This window comes from Macrotis lagotis, chromosome 1 (assembly GCF_037893015.1).
Source record: "Macrotis lagotis isolate mMagLag1 chromosome 1, bilby.v1.9.chrom.fasta, whole genome shotgun sequence".
NCBI lineage: Eukaryota > Metazoa > Chordata > Mammalia > Peramelemorphia > Peramelidae > Macrotis > Macrotis lagotis.
The window spans coordinates 430,691,700-430,710,302 of record NC_133658.1 but is presented as its reverse complement, the minus strand read 5'-3'; the positions used below and the strand labels follow the sequence as shown (position 1 = coordinate 430,710,302).

The 18,603-nt window shown below is 40.4% G+C and overlaps 1 long non-coding RNA gene across 1 annotated transcript in view; it reads left to right on the top strand.

The window, feature by feature from the left end:
• LOC141506406 (uncharacterized) overlaps positions 1–17,861 on the top strand; it is a 110,727-nt gene extending 92,866 nt beyond the window's left edge. Inside the window, exons 2-3 of the long non-coding RNA XR_012473872.1 lie at positions 14,830–14,942; positions 16,188–17,861. This is a non-coding gene — a long non-coding RNA (uncharacterized LOC141506406). The remainder of the gene's footprint in view (positions 1–14,829; positions 14,943–16,187) is intronic.
• Positions 17,862–18,603: the final 742 nt, after the last annotated feature.

Below are 18,603 nucleotides of genomic sequence, written 5' to 3'. Positions count from 1 at the left end.
ACCAGAGGTGGGTAGTTGTGATGAAATGGAGCCTTGGAGCCACACAGTGGGGGTTCATATCCTGGCTCTGCCCTTTCTTCTCTGTTTAATCTAAACATTTAGCCTTTCTGGGTCTCAGTTCCCTGTCTTTCACTTGATGATGCTAGAGTAGTTTAATCTCTAAGACCTCTTATAGCCCTGAACTGTATGATCCCATGTACAGCTGGTGTCACTGTACATGGAGTGCTGGAAGACCCAACTTCAAATCTGGCCCAAGACACTCACTGACTGTGTGGCCCTGGGCAGATCACTTAACCTAGTTTGCCTGTTTCCTCATCTGTAAAATGAACTGCAGAAGAAATGACCAACCACTTCAATATCTTTGCCAAGAAAGCACCACCACCAAAAAAAAGTCCATGAAAAGTTAAATGATTGAACAACAGCATCGGTGGAATATGTAACCTTGGTCACTATCCTGAGAGATTTGAGTACTAGGAGAACCCTTCAGGGAATCTGGAAAGGGACAAAGGCAGAATCATATGGCTGGAGAAGGGGAAGGGGATGTATGACCCACAGGAAGAGCTTCTTTTGGAGATCTATTCCATTCTTATTTGGAGGGAACAGTAGGGAAGCAGAATGAAAGGGAAGGAAGATGCTTTATAGTCAATCAGGTGTCAAATTGACCTTTGCAAAGTGCCTTATCTCTTTTTCTTGCTTACACAGCTCTCATATGGATTACCATAGTAACCTTTCAATTTATCTCCAAGATCTCTTAAAATTTCTCTTCCCTTCTACAAAGTATATTCCTACAGTATAGGTCTGACCAGGTTGCCCCCCTGCTCAAAACACTCCCATGAGTTCCACTTGCACTAAGTCCCTCACAATCTAGCTCAAACCTAACCTTTCTATATATTTTATACTTTATTCTCTTCTATTTACTCATCATTCCAGCTAAGCAATCCATTGGTGACATTTTCCACCTAGGTCATTCTACACTTTGTCTTTTTGTTTTTTCATAGGCTGTTGCCCAGAATGTATGTTCTTTGCTTCAGTCTCACAGAAATTTAACTTCTTTCAATGCTCAGGTCAAATGTCAACTCCTTTAAGAAACTTAATCTCTCCTCTTGTTAGTGCAAATACATAATTTGTATTTAATTTTCTTTATCCATGCTTTTTTCTCCTGCCCTTTTCCACCTTCTACTGTCAAGGTTTTTAAAGGTATGTCTTTAAAGGTAGGGACAATTTTGTTATTGTCTTTGTACCCTCATATATCTAGATCCTGTCATTTGCTTAAATCATAACTGGGATAATAGGAGTGGAAAGGAGTTGACAGTATTTTTTTTTTCTTTAAGTCACATAAGAGTTTAGATCGAAGCAGTAGGAGAGAAAGAGATCAAAAGAAAAATATTTCTGGGCTTGTCTAGCTATCTTGCTGAGTGCTGTTACTTATAGTTTGAACCTCAAAAAAATAATTGGTCCCTTTGAGCTTTTCAGAGCTGAACCCATCCCAAAAGCTGCTGTTGCTGCTCAATGAAGAGACCAGAATTTGGCCAACAAAGCCTCTAGAAGTATAGACACTATTAGAGAGCAGCATGATAATTCTATCAGAGGACATTTCTTGTGTGCACATCCCTGCCCCCATTGACGGTTTATGGTAAACTGTGGAAAAGTGCACCTGATATAAGAGGGGATGTAATCTGTCTTGTCACTCTCTGCTAAACTGTTTGATTAAATTCCTTTTGCTCTCAACTCTGCCCCTGGTTTGTGTGGTTAGAGAAGACCTATCAGAGGGGATTTGTAAGATATGATTTTAAGTAGATGTTGATTCACAAAGTACCATCATCCATGTGGGGCCCCCAAAATCAGGAAAAAATCTCAAAGTTTTCTGGATGCATACATAAATATATGCAGATTTTCCATGCATTAATACATATGCACTTATTGATTTTGAAAAAATTTTTAAATGTCTACTACGCATGTCCAAGGTATTGTGCTAATTGATGAAGATGAAAATACAAAGAATGAAAGAATCAGTACTCTCAATGAGATTGCGAATGAACACATCACAGAGTGGCACAAATACCCACCTAAATTTATTACTAACCTCTTAAATCTCTAATATTTGACCAGTTTCAGGAACATGCCTTGTGCTCTGGGAACAAGAAAGTGGGCTTTTAGAGCAGCGAAAAGATACGTGGAGAGATGCATACTAATACTCAATGTAATCAGGGAAAATGAAGTTTCCCTGAAAGAAGAGTTAAAGTTCTTAGAACTGTAAGAAACAAGTGCCTTACCAAGAACTCAGGACTGCCATTAGTGAAGCACCGAGGATCCTATATTGTATGTTCTTAAGACCGGGTGTCCAAAAATGACCACATCTGGGGCACAAAGTCTTTTATCCTGTCTAGAAACACAAGTTCCTCTCATGTTCCTTATTCACTAGGTATTACAGGGGTCAAAGTTTTCTCTAAAGTGCCTAATTCCCTCCCCATGTAGGTTCCCATTCTGAATCAAACTCCCTTTCCCCACAATTTGGTAGGCTCTTCTATCCTTATTTGGATGTATAACACAGATATGTAAATCTGACATCTAGATTAGCACTGGTTTATTCATTAATTAGCAAAATTCTAATTTTATGGTTTCTTGTATTCCTGTAGTAAGTCTACTAGAAGCATATTCTTTATGAGTTTCCCCAATCCTCCTTATTATACATTAACTTATTTTAAAGCTTTCTCCATTCCCTAAATGTTTAGCTGTAAGATATAGATTCCTTTCTTTAGTTTCTCATTAGTGAAGTAGAAATGAAAACTAATCACTTATAGCAATACCTCCTCTTCTTTCATCCAAAATTTAATTCTCCAATTTCTCAAATTTGGTTAACAACTTTTCACTTTCTTTTTCATATCTTTTTTCCTGTCTTATTTTTCATCAAGTAAGGAAAGGTTATTCTGTTTATACTGCTCCATTAGGGTAGACAACAAACATGGGGTCTGTCTATATGGAGGAGGCATAATTATGAGCAATACACTTACTGAATCAAGGGCAAAGATACAGAGATTTAAAGGGAACAGTCCCCTTTGATTAAATAACCCATAAAAATTGATTCAAAATTTAGAGGATAAACCATAACATAAACTTGGGGTTCAATTTTTCTTTCTTCTGGAGAAATCTGATCTTCTTCTGTATCTTCAGAATCCGTTCCATAAGTCCTCTCCAGTTCAGGGTACTTGTAGAGATCTTCTTTTCTGGTAAAAGATCTTAATACCACATTTTAATAAGTTCAGAACTCATATTTTCATCTGGAGCTTTTTAGATCATGACAATTTATTTTTTTACTTGCCTACTTTCGTGATGATATACACAGAAAATTTAGGAATTAACCTAGTTTTTCTTTTGACATTATTTTATTCCCTTTCATCATTCATTTGGAATTCATTCCACTTAACAAAATCAGCTTCCATAAGGGTTCCACTACAAAAGTGAATTCATTAAAGATTTCCAAATTAGCTTGAACTTGTAACATATATATTTGATAATCATTTTAGAACAAAGTATCCAGTAAGTGATTTATAAAGAATACAATTTTATCTATTTGCTAATTTTAAAATAATGATTCCAAAATCTTCAAAATTTGGCCAACATATATATTCCAAATATATTTAGAAATATATTTTTCTATTTAAAATATTTCAAAATAGAACACAGGTTATCTTTCTTCTGATTATTTAGTTGACTAATGAATATTCCTTCCCTCAAAATAGAACCTGAGATTGTTATAATAATCTTGTCTTGATATCACAAAACTTGTTTCACATAAATGTCCCCTTAGCTAAAAAACTAAACGATCTTCAATTCTTTTTATTGATATCTTATTTTTCCAAATATATGTTATGAAGGTCTTTCAACATTCCTCTATATGCCTATGTGCATTTTTAAGACACAAAATTTCCTTCCATCTACCCCTCCCACCCTTCTCCCCTCAGCAGTGAATAGTCAGGTTAATATACATACACATTTGTATTAAACATGTTTACAGATTAGTCATTATCAGTATGAGGGATTAGGATTTTGGGAAAGAAATATATAAGAAATATTTTTTTTAAAGTGAATGTGTTCATCAGATTCTGAAGGTTTTTTTTGTTTTGTTTTTCTTCCTCTGGTTGGGGGTAGCATTGTCCAAAGTCAAATTTTGACAGCATTGATTTTATTAATGCAAAAACCTTTTAATTTAAAATAGTAATAATCATTCATTTTGCAGTTTATAATGTATTCTAATTCATGTTCAGTCATAAATTTGTCCCCTTTCCATAGACCTTATAGGGTTTATCTGTTTTCCATAGATCTGATAGAGTATTTCCTGGTCTATTAATTTATCTATGTTATCACTATGTCTAAATCCTGTACCTATTTTTACTTTATTTTGGAATAGAGTGTGAGATATGGATCTATGCCTAGTTTTTGCCATACTATTTTCCAATTTTCCCAACAATTTTTGTCAAATGGTGAATTCTTATCCTAGAAACTGATGTCTTTGGATTTGTCAAACAGTAGATTGCTGTAGTCATTTACTATGACTACTTTAGGACCTATCCTAATCCATTGATCCATTACTATATTTCTTTTTAAAATTTAAAATTAGAAAAAAAATTATTTAAGGCAATGGAATTAAGTGACTTGTCCAAGGTCACACAGCTAGGTAATTATTAAGTGTCTGAGGCCGAATTTGAACTCAGGTGCTCCTGACTCCAGAACTGGTGCTCTATCCACACTGTACCACCTAGCTGTCCCATTACTCTATTTCTCAACCAATACCATGTAGTTTTGATGACTGCTGCTTTATAGTATAATTTTAGATCTGGTAGAGTTAGGCCACCTTCTTTACATTTTTTCATCAGTTCCATTGCTATTCTTGCCCTTTGGTTGCTCCAGATGAATTTTGTTACTGCTTTTTTGTAGCTCAGTTGTTATTTGGTAGTTTTATTGGTAAGGCATGGAATAAATAATTTGATTTAGGTAGAATTGTCATTTTTATTATATTAGCTCAACATAACCATAAGCATTTGACATTTTTCAATTATTTAGATTTGACTTTATTTGGGTGAGAAGTGCTTTATAATTGTGTTCATACAGTTTCTGAGTTTGTCTTGGGAGGCAGATTACCAAATATTTAATGTGGTCTACAGTTATTTTAAATGGAATTTCTTTATCTTTTGCTCTTGGCTTTGTTGTTCATATATAGAAATGATGATGATTTATGTGGGTTTATTTCATAACCTGCTACTTTGTTGAATTTGTTACTTGTTTAAAGGAGTTTTTTAAAGATGATTTTCTCAGGGTGGCTAGGTGATGCACTGGATAGAGCACCAGCCCTGGAGTCAGGAGCACCTGAGTTCACATCTGGCCTCAGACATTTAATAATTACCTAGCTGTGTGACCTTGGGCAAGCCACTTAACCCCATTGCCTTGCAAAAAAAAATATAATTTTCTCAGATTCTCAAAGTATACCATCATATCATTTGTATAGAGTGAAAGCTTTGCTTTCTCATTGCCAATTCTGATTCCTTTAATTTCTTTTTCTTTTCTAATTATTATAACTAGCATTTATAATACTGAATTAAAGAGTAATGGTGATACTGAGCATCCTTGTTTCAACCCCAATTTTATTGAAAATGTTCCAGGTTTATCCCTTTTATGTATAATATTTGTTGTTTTTATATAGATACTATTTATTATTTTAAGAAAAACTCCATTTATTCCTGAACCTTCTAGTGTTTTTAATAGGAATAGATATTGTATTTTATCAAAGATTTTTTTCAGCATCTATTGAGATGATCATATGATTTCTGTTGGTTTTGTTATTGATATGTTTAATTTAATTATGTTGAATGTTTTCCTAATATTGGCCTACCTGATCATGGTGAATTATCCTAGTAATAACTTGCTGTAGTCTCATTGCTAAAATTTTATTTAAGATTTTTGCATCAATAGTCATTAGAGAGATTGGTCTATATAATTTCCTATGTTTGTTATGATTCTTCCTGTTAGATATCAGTACACATTGGTTATCATAAAAGGAATTTGGCAGAACTCCTTCTCCTATTCTTTAAATAGTTTATGTAGAATAAGAATTAATTGTTCCTTAAATGTTTGGTAAAATTCACTTGTAAATCCATCTGGACCTGGAGAATTTTTTCTTAGGGAGTTTATTGATGTTTTCTTCAATTTATTTTTCTGAAATAGGGTAATTTAAATATTCCTTGTGGCTGTGTACTGCCAAAAAAAAGGTAAAGGTATATTCTTTTCTATTCCCATTAAGTTTTTTCCAGAGGACTATCATATCTAAGTTTTCGAAGATTTCATTCACCTTTTTTTTTTTAGGTTTTTGCAAGGCAAATGGGGTTAAGTGACTTGCCTAAGGCCACACAGCTAGGTAATTATTAAGTGTCTGAGACCGGATTTGAACCCAGGTACTCCTGACTCCAAAGCCGGTGCTTTATCCACTATGCCACCTAGCCGTCCCTCATTCACCTTCTTAACTTCCTTCTTGTTTATTTTGTGGTTAGATTTATCTAGTTCTGAGAGAGGAAGGTTAAGGTCCCTCATTATTAAAGTTTTGCTGTTAATATCTCCTTATAATTCACTCAACTTTTCCTCTAGGAATTTGTTTAGTAATGATATAGCTTTATTACCAAGGATGCCTTTTAAGAAGATGTAGTTTTGGGGGCAGCTAGGTGGCGTAGTGGATAAAGCACTGGCCCTAGAGTCAGGTAGTACCTGGGTTCAAATCCGGTCTCAGACACTTAATAATTACCTAGCTGTGTGGCCTTGGGTAAACTACTTAACCCCGTTTGCCTTACAAAAAAACCTAAAAACAAAACAAAAAAAAACCCAAGAAGATGTAGTTTCCTTCTTTATCCCTTTTAATGAGATCTATTTTTTGCTTTTACTTTATTTGAAATCAGCATCTCTACCCCAGATTTTTTATCAGCTGTCATAATATATTTTGCTCCACCCTTTAACCTTTACCTTGTGTGTATCTCTCTGCTTCAAATGTGTTTCTTGTAAAAAATATACTGTAGGATCCTGATTTTTAATGCATTCTGCTTTCCACTTCTGTTTTATGGGATGGTTCATCCCATTCACATTTACAGTTAAGATTACTAATTCTGTATTTCCCTCCATGCTATCTTCTTCTATATTTTTATCTTTCCTGTCCTCTTATTCCTTCTCAGCAAAATTTTACTCCCTTTCCCCTTTAATTTTTCTTTTAAAAATTTAACTTGCAGCTTATTTTCACATATACCTTCACTTTCATAGAATTCTTTTTTTTTCCTTTTTTTAGTTTTTGCAAGGCAATGGAGTTAAGTGGCTTTCCCAAGGCCACACAGCTAGGTAATTATTAAATGTCTGAGAACGGATTTAAACTCAGGTACTCCCGACTCCAGGACTGGTGCTCTATCCACTGCTTCACCTAGCCACCCTGAATTTTTTTTTTCAGAGAATTCTTTTATAAGTCCCTTCTTCTCTTATCTTTTCCTTTCCCCATCTCTGCCTTCCCTGTAGATTAGGATAGATTTTTATCCCCAAGTAGGAATGAATCTTATTCCGTCTCTGGGCCAAATCTATTGAATAGAATTTACTCAGTGTTCACACTCTTCTTCTTTCCCTCTAAAATCATAAATCTTTGTGCCTCTTCACAAAGGTGTTATTTATCTCTCTAGTGCTATCAATAGGTTTCATCAGTTACAGTTTGATTGTTTGATTCCTTGATAAGCTCATATTATTATTCAAGTATCATCACAGATTGATTTCTTTGATTAGCAACATTATCTCAAATTACATCAAATTATAATTATAATCATTTTTACCTTAACCCCTCCATTCTAGGACCTACAATCTTTCTCATAAGCCAAAGTAGCATCCAATGCCAAATCATTTCTTGAAGTATTTGTGGCCCTCCCCCAGGCCTATTTTTTCTCATACTTTACCCCACTCCCCCCCCTACCCAGAGTACTTAACCCCTTGTAAAGTGAAGTGAGGATTAAGAAACTCTGATGTAATTAACTACAAGAATCTTCAAGGGCTCTTTTGGGAGGCTCTAGAGTTCTCACCTGAGAGCTTTACAAATGATTGTAAGTTATGGGAGTCAATGTTTATGATGGCCACATCAGGGTAAGTGCTAAGCTTTGTCAGCTCAGCAGTGTTAAAATGAATAAAAGGATAATGAGACACTTAAATTTGAAGTTAACACCCCTGCCTTTCATCAGGGCTTTTTGTCTCAAACATAAGTCATCTTGGACCTCTTCAATGGAGAGACAAGACCCAATTATATCTTTATCCTTTAAGTTCAGTCTCTTCAATTATATTTGACCCTTTAATTATCTTAAGAGAAGTAAAAGTCTCAAGAATTAGAAGTGTTGGGGTGGCTAGGTGGTGTAGTGGATAGAGCACTGGCCCTGGAGTCAGGAGTACCTGAGTTCAAATCTGGCCTCAGACATTTAATAATTACCAAGCTGTGTGGTCTTGGGCAAGCCACTTAACCCCATTTGCCTTGCAAAAACCTAAAAAAAAAATAATTAGAAGTGTTAAATCTTCCTTTTAAGGGCTGTATACAATTTGATGGTCTTGACCAATATTTATTTTGTTTTGTTTTTCCTTCCCCTTTTCATTTACCTTTTTAAGCAACTCTTTAGTCCTGTATTTGGCAATTGAATTCTCTGTTCAGTTTTGGTCTTTCTACCAGGAAATTCTGGAAGTCCTCTATTTCCTTGTACATCCATCTTTTCCTCTGACAGTATATGCTGAATTTTGCAGGATAGTAAATTCTGGATTATAATCCCAGGTCCTTTACTCTCCAAAATATGCTATTTAAGGTCTTTCACTCCTTCAGTATTGAGGCTGATAGGGCCTGTATGAGTCTGATTGTGTTTCCTTTGAATTTGAATGTTTTTCTTTTTTTTGCTGCTTGCAATATTCTCTCTTTTATTTGAGAGTGCTGGAATTTGGCTATTGGAGTTTTTATCCTGGGGTCTTTTTCTGGAGGGGTTCTGTGGATTCTGCAATGGTTATATTATTATCTTGTTCTAGTAGATTTGTACAGTTTTCCCTAATAATTTCCTGCATGATGTTTTCCAGATTCTTTTTTTTTTAAATCTAGACTTTCTAGTAGTCTGATGATTCATAGATTATCTCTTCTGGTTCTATTTTCCAGATCACTTGTTTTCCTTAAAAGGTACTTTATGTTTTCTTCAATTTTTTAGACTTTTTATTTTGTTTGATTGAATCTCATAGTCTCATAGATTCATTGGTTTCTATTTATTCAATTCTAATTTTTAAAGTTTTATTTTCTTGCATTACTTTTTGTTTTTCCTTTTATAAAAGTATTGAATTTTCTGGTCAATCTTTCATAAATTTCCTGCATAACTCATTTCTTTTTTCCATTTTTCTGTTTCCTCTCTTTTTTTAGGTTTTTTTGCAAGGCAAGGGGATTAAGTGGCTTGCCCAAGGCCACACAGCTAGGTAATTATTAAGTGTCTGAGGCTGGATTTGAACTCAGGTACACCTGATTCCAGGGCTCATCCTCTCTCCACTGTGCCAGCTAAGCTGCCCCTTCTTCTATGGTTTTGAAATTTTTTAAGCTCTTCAATGAGCATTTGTATTTGAGTGTAATTCATAGACTGTTTTGAGACTTACCCTTTTAGTGATTTTTCACTAATTTCTTCTTCAGACATGACCTTGTTATCATCTTTGTCTATAAAGTATTTTTATAGTGAAGTCTCTTATAGCTTTTTGCACATCAATGTTGTTTTAGCTCCTGGGACATAGGGACTTTTTGTTTTGCCGGGCTTGCAGTCTGATCCCTGGTTTGTCATTGGACAAGATGTTGTCTATGCAGTTCAGGTCTTGCCTTTGTAGATGTTTGTTTCCTCCTTTATGCCCAGGTTCTGATTTAGCACTGGTTTATTCCCTAACCAGTCCTATCTTTTACCCTTACTGTAAATCTTCCACCTTTACTTTGTTTGGGATTGGGGACCTCTCTGCTGGCTTGCTATCTAGCTGCCAGGACCTCTGCTATTGTCAGGCTGTCAGGATCTGGATTGCCTTATGGTTAAAACTTCCAGCTAGCTTTCCCTGCTGTCCTGCCTCCCTGGCTTTACTTCCCCTTTTCCCCCAAGGAGACAGACCTTCACTGAAGATCCTCCATGATGTCTACCATTGAAAACTTCTTTGAAACTTCTCCTTTTCTTGGTGGGATCTGTAGTTTGAATGCCAGAATAGAGGCCTCATTTATCTTTGGTAGGGAAAAGCTCTAGGAGTCTGTTAGCTTTACTCTGCCATCTTGGCTCCACCTTGGAAGTCCTCTAATCCAATTTTGAGGTGCTTCTAGTGGACCACAAACCCAGAAACTGTCTTTATCAGCTCAGGAGCAATCTTGCAGAGAAGATGCAGGTTGCAGACTTTTCTCAGAACTTTCTAAACATCCTGCTCATCCTGTGGTCTTCACTCAAACCTTGGATACAGGGAAAGAGAACTTAAACTGGAAAAGCAGATGGAGAAGAAAAAAAAATCTTCCTGGAGAAACATCACCTTTAGGTTCCTAAGAAGTGAATATTTCAGGATCATGACTCCTGGAGTAAGAGCCAACCTTAGAAATCAAGCAACTAAAAGAAGCATTGGAGCCTGATGTGCCCTTATTCTGTATCATGTTTTCATACTGAAGATGATTGGTTCCGAGATTCTTGCTCAAGTTACAAGGAGTATTCTCTCTCTCTCTCTCTCTCTCTCTCTCTCTCTCTCTCTCTCTCAATCTCTCTCTCTCTCTCTCTCAATCTCTCTCTCTCTCTCTCTCTCTCTCTCTCTCTCTCTCTCTCTCTCTCTCTCCCTCTCCCTCTCCCTCTCCCTCTCTCTCTCTCTCTCTCTCCACTCCTGACACTCCTTCATTATCATTTCATCTTCCTCCTCTGATCTCTTCTGCTTCTTTGACTTTTTTTTCTTCTTCATCTACACTATGACTACAAGGACAACTTCAATGATGGTGACAACTGCTTAATGCTACTACTCTCTTTTTCTTCTTCATGTGCTTCTTTGTCCTTTTCTTCTACTTCTTTGATTCCTCCCTCTCCCCTAGTTAAACCTAATAAGTTCACTTCATCCTAAGCCTAATGCTAACATTAACACAAATCCTTGCTGTAAACCTTCCACCTTAAGCCTATAACCTAGAAAAACTTTACCTACCAATCAGAATTCACACTAGGCATGTGTCTGCACCTAGAGTCTATTGACTTCAACATGAAACCAACTCTAACCTTCTGATTTTCTTAGAGAAGGCTGTGCCTCTTAGTTCAAATCAGAAGGGAAACAGTTTTCCCCAACCAAATCCAACATGATGTTGACACAAACCCTAAACCTAAACCTTGGTCACAGCTGACAGGAGCTGAGACTCCCCCTCCCAATATAATCCTAAGGAACTGACTGGAAACAAAGTCAAAATGCCTGGGAGTGACACCCTCTAACAGCACTCCTAACCAGAACTTTACACCGCCCCCACCTAACCCTTCCCTTGGACATTTATCCTCCAAAGCTCCCCATTCAGCCCAAATTCAAACCAAAGTGGCTCCCTCCACAGCCATATATGTATTTTATGTATATGTGGGGGGGGGGCGCACCCCGCAAGAGCCGGGAAAAAGCAGCCTTGCTTGAGCCTGTGCGCGGATGCCCGGGACAAGCAGGCAGGAGGTGGAGGAGCCTCCTCCGCCCAGGGCAGCTGGCAGCAGTGGGGCCGGTGGCCCCGGGCCTTCAGCGGCTGCCCCCTCGCCGTCCTCAGGGAGCCCCAGGCCCCGGGCCCCGGCCCCCATCGCCTCCGAGCTGGGCACTGCTATGCCCCTGCGGCCGGCGGCTGCCCAGCAGCACAGGGAGTGACCCTCCCCAAGCGGCCAGGCCCTCAGCCACGTGCCTGTGTTACAGGAAGGGCCAATGGGCTCCGCTCCCTGCCAGGGCCAGTTCTGGAGCTCCCCACTCATCCCCCCCGGGGGCTCAGGCTGGCCAGCACCAAGGCACCCCGCGGGACTGCCACAGTGAAGCACCCGCGGAAACCAGGAGGCTGCCTGCCCGGCCTCTCCCTCCTCCTCCTCCTCCCTTCCCCCTCCTCCTCCTTTCATCACATCTTCACCTTCCCAGAACCAGAATTTATCCCAGTGACTGCAGATCACAATGCAGAACCGCAATCCCTTTGCTTTGCTCTTTACAAAAGGCTCCCACTCTGCAAGGAGTTTGAATAAGGGTCCCCCACTAGGAGAAACTAGTGCTAACACCTCCTCTGGAGCCACTTCTCAGGCTGCCTATCCCTTAGGGGGCAAGGAGGGCACTGCCCATGACAAGAACAGGTTTACACACCTTGCAGAACCGCATGCCTCCACTCCCAGCAGCTTCACCAGGAACATCATGTCCTGGAGGCCTCAAAGCCAGGTACTCTGCCCTCTGCTTCTCCACCTCCCATGCCTATGAGTCCAGACAAGATGCTGTGGTGTCATTAGGAGAGGGCCCTGGGTCCCTCTCAGAAACCACTCAATTCAACAGTACAGCCTCCTCCACTCTGTGCCCCAAAAGTCCATACACATCATTACTGAAGCCCATGAAGAACAATATCTATCTGAAAGAAGAAATCTGGATCTATCTGATCAAAGCATAATATGATGATTCAGCAGTCTTCTTAGTGGTCAGGAGGATCTGGAATGGTCCTTCCCAGTTTGTTTAGCCTCCTTCCATTACCTAATCAGAGTCTCCAGGTTTGTAGAGACATACACTGAAGTTCAGGGGAGGTTTTTGAATGAGGAATTCTCTTTTTCTTGAATCTGAAATGGATGTTGCCGCTGCCAGCATATAACCCCTCAAGAATTTATCCTTAGTCTCAAATGGCAGGATAGCCCAAATAACAACTCCTAAGGGGAAACCCCCTGACCCTTTTTAGGGGCAGTTCTTAGCTGTTAAAGGTCAATGGGTCCAAGGTAGCTTGGTTTCCACCATTAATTTAGCAATTTGTCTTTTCAGGATCTAATGCATTCATTCAAATCTTCCTGATAAGGAGCAGTGCCAGGGGTGTGTAAAATTGTCATTCTATCTGTAATACAAACAGAATGTCCTCTAACACCTCAGAGGTAAAGTAGTTTCCATTATACAAATCAGTTCTGTCCACTAACCCATTTTTGGGGTATATTACTTTACTGACCCCATTGGAGGTAGCTGTACTCAAAGGTATGCTTCCACCCACCCTGTTAGATGCTCAGTTGCCACCAGTAGGTTCTTTATCCTTCCTGCTGGAGTCATTTCAGTATAATCTACCTATGTACTCTGGAATGATCTCAACCTTGGCTTCCTCCCTCCTTGGGGCCACTTTCTCAATACTTTCTTATTCACCTTTTGTCAAGTCATCCATTTTTAGGTGATTTGTTTGGCAAATGTATATGATCCCACATACCTAAATTTCCTCAGAAAGTCATGCCTGTGACCCTCAATGTCTCATCTGATGCAGTATTCCTAAAATTTCTCTAGGTATTCCTTTGTTTTGCATTTCTCTCTTATCGTGTAGATACCAAAAATCTCCCTGGGCCTTTTCATCTCCCAATCTTTTCAAATTCTCTTCTTCAATCTTTGTGAATACTGGAGAATTTTTGGCATCAAGGAGGGAGGGGATACCTTACTCTGGAATTCCCTACAAACTACTTCTCAAGCTGCATCATTGGTCATATGGTTTTCTACTACTTAGGGGGAAGATCCCCTTCTGATGTGCTCTAATAGGAACCACAGCTATCTCTTTATATAGAAATAAGCTTTCTAGCAAATGTTTACCATGGTTTAATTCCTTTCCTTTATTATTGATCACTCTTCTTTCTTTCCAAGTCTTCTCAAAGGAATGAATCATTCCATAACACATATTTAGAATTTGTATAAGTTGCATCCTCTTATTCTTCTAGCAATTTTAGAGCTTGATTCAGGGCATATTTTTCATAGGCTTTGGACTGACCAACTCTTAGGCAGAGAATCTACATCTAAAAATTGATGAGTTTCCCTATTTATAATAGTAAGCCCATTAAATCTTTTCCCATTTATAACCTTGGAAGAACTATCTCTAAATAACCTTTGGCATTTGATGATTGAGACATCTTGCAAATCTGCCCTAATCTTTGTCTGATAATCTATAATGTCTAAATAATTGTAATCTATGTCTACTAATTCAGAAGTCCCTTGTAAAAAAGTGACAGGATTATCATTATTATCAGTGATCAGTACCAGATAGATCATCCTTTTCTGTCAAGATTGCTCCGTATTTCAGAATCCTTGAATAAGTTAATCATCTCCCAGCCCTTTGATTCAATTGGTCCTTACTTGATTGGCGGTGCTAACCACCAGTGCTCCATCAAATGTAAGTTTTCTGCTTTCCTCTACCAATGAACAGTAGCTGCCACTGCCTGTACATGTGGGAACACAGGCTATTCTAATGGCCATGACACAGGTCATTTCTAAATAACTGCCACCTGGACACAATCTCAGGAGCTGGCATGACACCCTGAGAGATAAGGTACGCCAGAGTCCTTGGGATCTGGTCTTTCCGCCCCACAGACCAAGGGCACAGGACACAAGCTGTGTTTAACCACCTCCCCCCTAACGTACCCCCTTATCCTGTAACGCAAAATGCTTCACATAAATCCTGCTTGCACATCCCCCATTTCCTCATTTTCTTTGTTCTATCCCAGAAGACCTAACAGTATATATGTTAGAAGCTAAGCAGTAATAAATTTGAGCTTGAGGCATAAGGCAGTGTGGCTTGACTCCTTATGCTCAGCTCCCTTCCAGGAGTGAGATCATCGCTGAAAGGGCCCTGAAGTGAAGCAAGCCACAACAAATGGGGCAGAAACCCAGGATTCCCCTCTGAGGGACGCCTCAGATTGCACTCCTTGCTGGATGAGGTAAGTGCCCCCACATCGATCGGTCTCTTACAGTCCCCTTGCCCCAGTGACCCCATGACTTCTAGAGCCCCCTGTATCCCCTTAACATAATGGGGAACCTTCCCCCTTCTTCCCAAGACACCCAAATACGGGTTCTTAAACACCTCCTAAGTTCCCGTCTCCTGAACTGCTCAGAAAGAGAATGTAAGATAATATTCCAGGCAGTTTTGGTTTTGGCTCCCTGGATTGAGGCTGGACATATGATTGACCCTAACATTTGGGGGGGGGGTGTTTTTACACTTGCCTGTAGAGCTGAGGTCCATGGTGACTTTTCTCTCCCACTACCCTTCTACCCTATTGTCACTGTGATACATGCCTGCCTCTCAGGAAGAGAGGAAGAACCTTGAAACATTTTACAGTCAGTCTTAGACACAGAGAAACCAAGGGCAGAGAGCCTGGGCCACCTCACTGAGGTTTGCAATGAGGGCACTCAAACTGATGAGAAATCCACTTGCCCCCCTCCTCCTGAGCCCTCCCCGGAACCCCACCTGACAACCCCCCCCCCCAATTTGCCTCGGGGAGATGACTGGATCCAACCTCCCCAACACTCCCCTCTAAGGTCACCCTGGACACACATTAAAATCCCTGACAGCCCCATTGATGCCCCCTTGGACCTGAAACATCAAGATGCTCCCCCTGCCCCCTCAGCAACAGCTAATGACCTCACAGATGCCTGTCAAATAAAAGATTTTTGCTGGGTCTGCTGATAACCGTTACCCACCCTCCCTTCTCCTCAAGGGGATCTCGGTGCTCCCTGTTAGCACACTCCCCCTCTCATTCCCCTCCCCCTGACCCATTCCACAGGCTTATGTAGCCTTTACAGATGCAAACAGAAAGTGTTTGGGCTATGTAATCTACAGTAATGGATCCCTTGTATTCACTCACAGGAGCCCCCCACAACCCACAAGGCCAGGCAATTATCAAACGTACACACACAGCACACTAAAAAATAATCTCCTAAAACAAAAAGACAACGATGCCCACAACTGGTGTAGCCTGAAAATTGCCCTTCATAGGACTCTCTTTACTATGAACGTCCTGACTTTCGATTCTGAAGGGTTTCTCCCACCTTTAAACAGTGGGGGGCCCTTTTCCCAGCCACGCCTTTGCCCATGGTTCATTGGAAGGATCCTATTTCTAACAAATGGAGGGGACCTGATCCCATCCTAACGCAAGGGAGAGGGTTTGCTTATGTTTTTCCCACAGATTGCATTGCCCACTGTGGATTCCCGACTGTCTGATCCAATCTGCCTGTCAAGATGACACTCCGCATAGCAGCCCTAACCAAATAGATGCAGAGAATGTCGCTAAACAACAATAGACAAGACCCAAGACTCAGAGGATGGAGGGGGAAGAGATGATCCCCCCAACCTCCTGCAGCGCTCCAGGACGAGCTCCTCACCTTAACAAAAAGAGTGATGGACTTTAACCCCAGAGGACATTTGTCACTTCACCAACTCCTTGTTACTATGCCATTCCTGCTGAACACCCCCGAAGCATGGGCCACCCCTCAATGGGTACTAATTCCCTCCTCCCCCGATTCTTTTACCCATGGGTTATGATGCGTCTCTCTTCCCTGCTCTCTGCCAGTAGTGGAACCGTGGGCCTCCCTGCACTCTCACTGGAGGAACAAACAGCTACACCTTTTCCAGGGACTCTTAACATTTCCAATTCCGTTGGTTTCACTTTTAACTGGTCCTTTGCACATCTGTACTGGGTCCACTAACCTGTTCATTCCAAGGGGACCTTTTTGCCTTGGACTCCTCTGACCAAAGATTCTCAGCCAGAAGTCTATAGGGATATAATGGTACTGGACCTAATATCACCGAATGACCCAAAACCCCCCACACCCCTCCCTGCCCTTATCTCCCTGACACTGGCTACACCCCCCCCCCCCCCCCCCCGCCACTTTTGGTCTCCACATATCCCCTGGACTCCGTGCAGAGGCCCTTATGCATTCTGTGGCTGTTCCCAGCTCAGTATTCTGATATAGATGTGATTGAGGCACCCCCATTGAGATATAGAGGCCCCCATATGCAATATATACCTCCTTTTGTGCCACACCCTTCCTTGTAAAAAACCTTTCCCATGCACAAACACCCATCAATAGGCAACTTTCCTCCCAATGGGACTCCCACTTGCAATCCCTGCTTGCTAACATGACATATAGGGTCCTGGACCTCAATAACACAATCATCTGACCACGACTAGATAGTGATTCCATAGACACTTTTTTTTTTAGTTTTTGCAAGGCAAATGGAGTTAAGTGGTTTGCTCAAGGCCACACAACTAGGTCATTATTAAGTGTCTGAGACCGGATTTCAACCCAGGTACTCCTGACTCCAGGGCCAGTGTTCTATCCACTACGCCACCTAGCCGCCCCCATAGACACACTTTTGCATGATTTTTAATCTGGACTTCCCCAACTAAAATTATTCTTGGGGCTCTCATTCTTATTTATCTACTCCTCCTCCTCTGCTCTATGATTAACTGGCGTAGAGCCGCAAAAGCCCTTATCAGCTCCACCATAACTATCCAGGTCCTCCGGTGGTCTCCTGGCCCCAAATGAAAAACAAGGGGGAGATGTGGGAACACAGGCTATTCTAGGCCATGACACAGATCATTTCTAAATAACAACCACCTGGACACAATCTCAGGAGCTGGCATGACACCCTGAGAGATAAGGTGCGCCAGAGTCCTTGGGAGCTGGTTTTTCTGCCCTACAGACCAAGGGCACAGGACACAACTGTGTTTAACCACCTCCCCCCTAATGTACCCCCTTATCCTGTAACACAAAATGCTGCACGTAAATCCTGCTTTCACATCCCCCATTTCCTCATTTTCTTTGTTCTATCCCAGAAGACCTAACAGTATATATGTTAGAAGCTAAGCAGTAATAAATTTGAGCTTGAGGCATAAGGTAGTGTGGCTTGACTCCTTATTCTCAGCTCCCCTCCAGTAGTGAGGTCGTCGCTGAAAGGGCCCCAAAGTGAAGCAAGCCGTAACATGTACACACTTAAGCCACCCTGGGAGAACAGGTCTAGCAGTTTAGCTAGGAAAGCCACAGGCTATCATTGTCCTAACCTTGGGTGAGTCAGGACACCAAGAGTGGCTCCTTTCTCCACAGTGGTGAATAGATGAACAGATTAGGGTGGGTAGTGACAGGATTGGAGCCAGGGCAAGGCCTCTTTCAGGTTCTTGACCAATTATTCTTCCTCTGTGCTCCACTGTAGAGCCTTGGGTTTCTCTTCCAATAACTTTTTGTATAAATGCTTAAACAGTTGTGTATAGGAATTTCTCTACAACTGACAATACCCAATAATCCCAGAAATTTTCTCAATTCCCTTTTGATCCTTGGTGAGGACAGCTCTACAATTTCTTTAATTCTTTCAGGGCTAATTTTTCCTGTGACTTCAATAACCAAGTGTCCCAGATATCTTACTTCTTGTTCTATTAATTGCACTTTTTTTCTAAGAAACTCTCAACCCTTGTTCTCCCAGGAAGTTCAGTAGTTGAATGGTGGTCTCCTGTTCCTTTTCCCCCAGACAACAATAGATTATCTACATATTGCAATAGGATAATGTGGTTGGACAACTGAATTGACCCTAATACAATCTCCAAT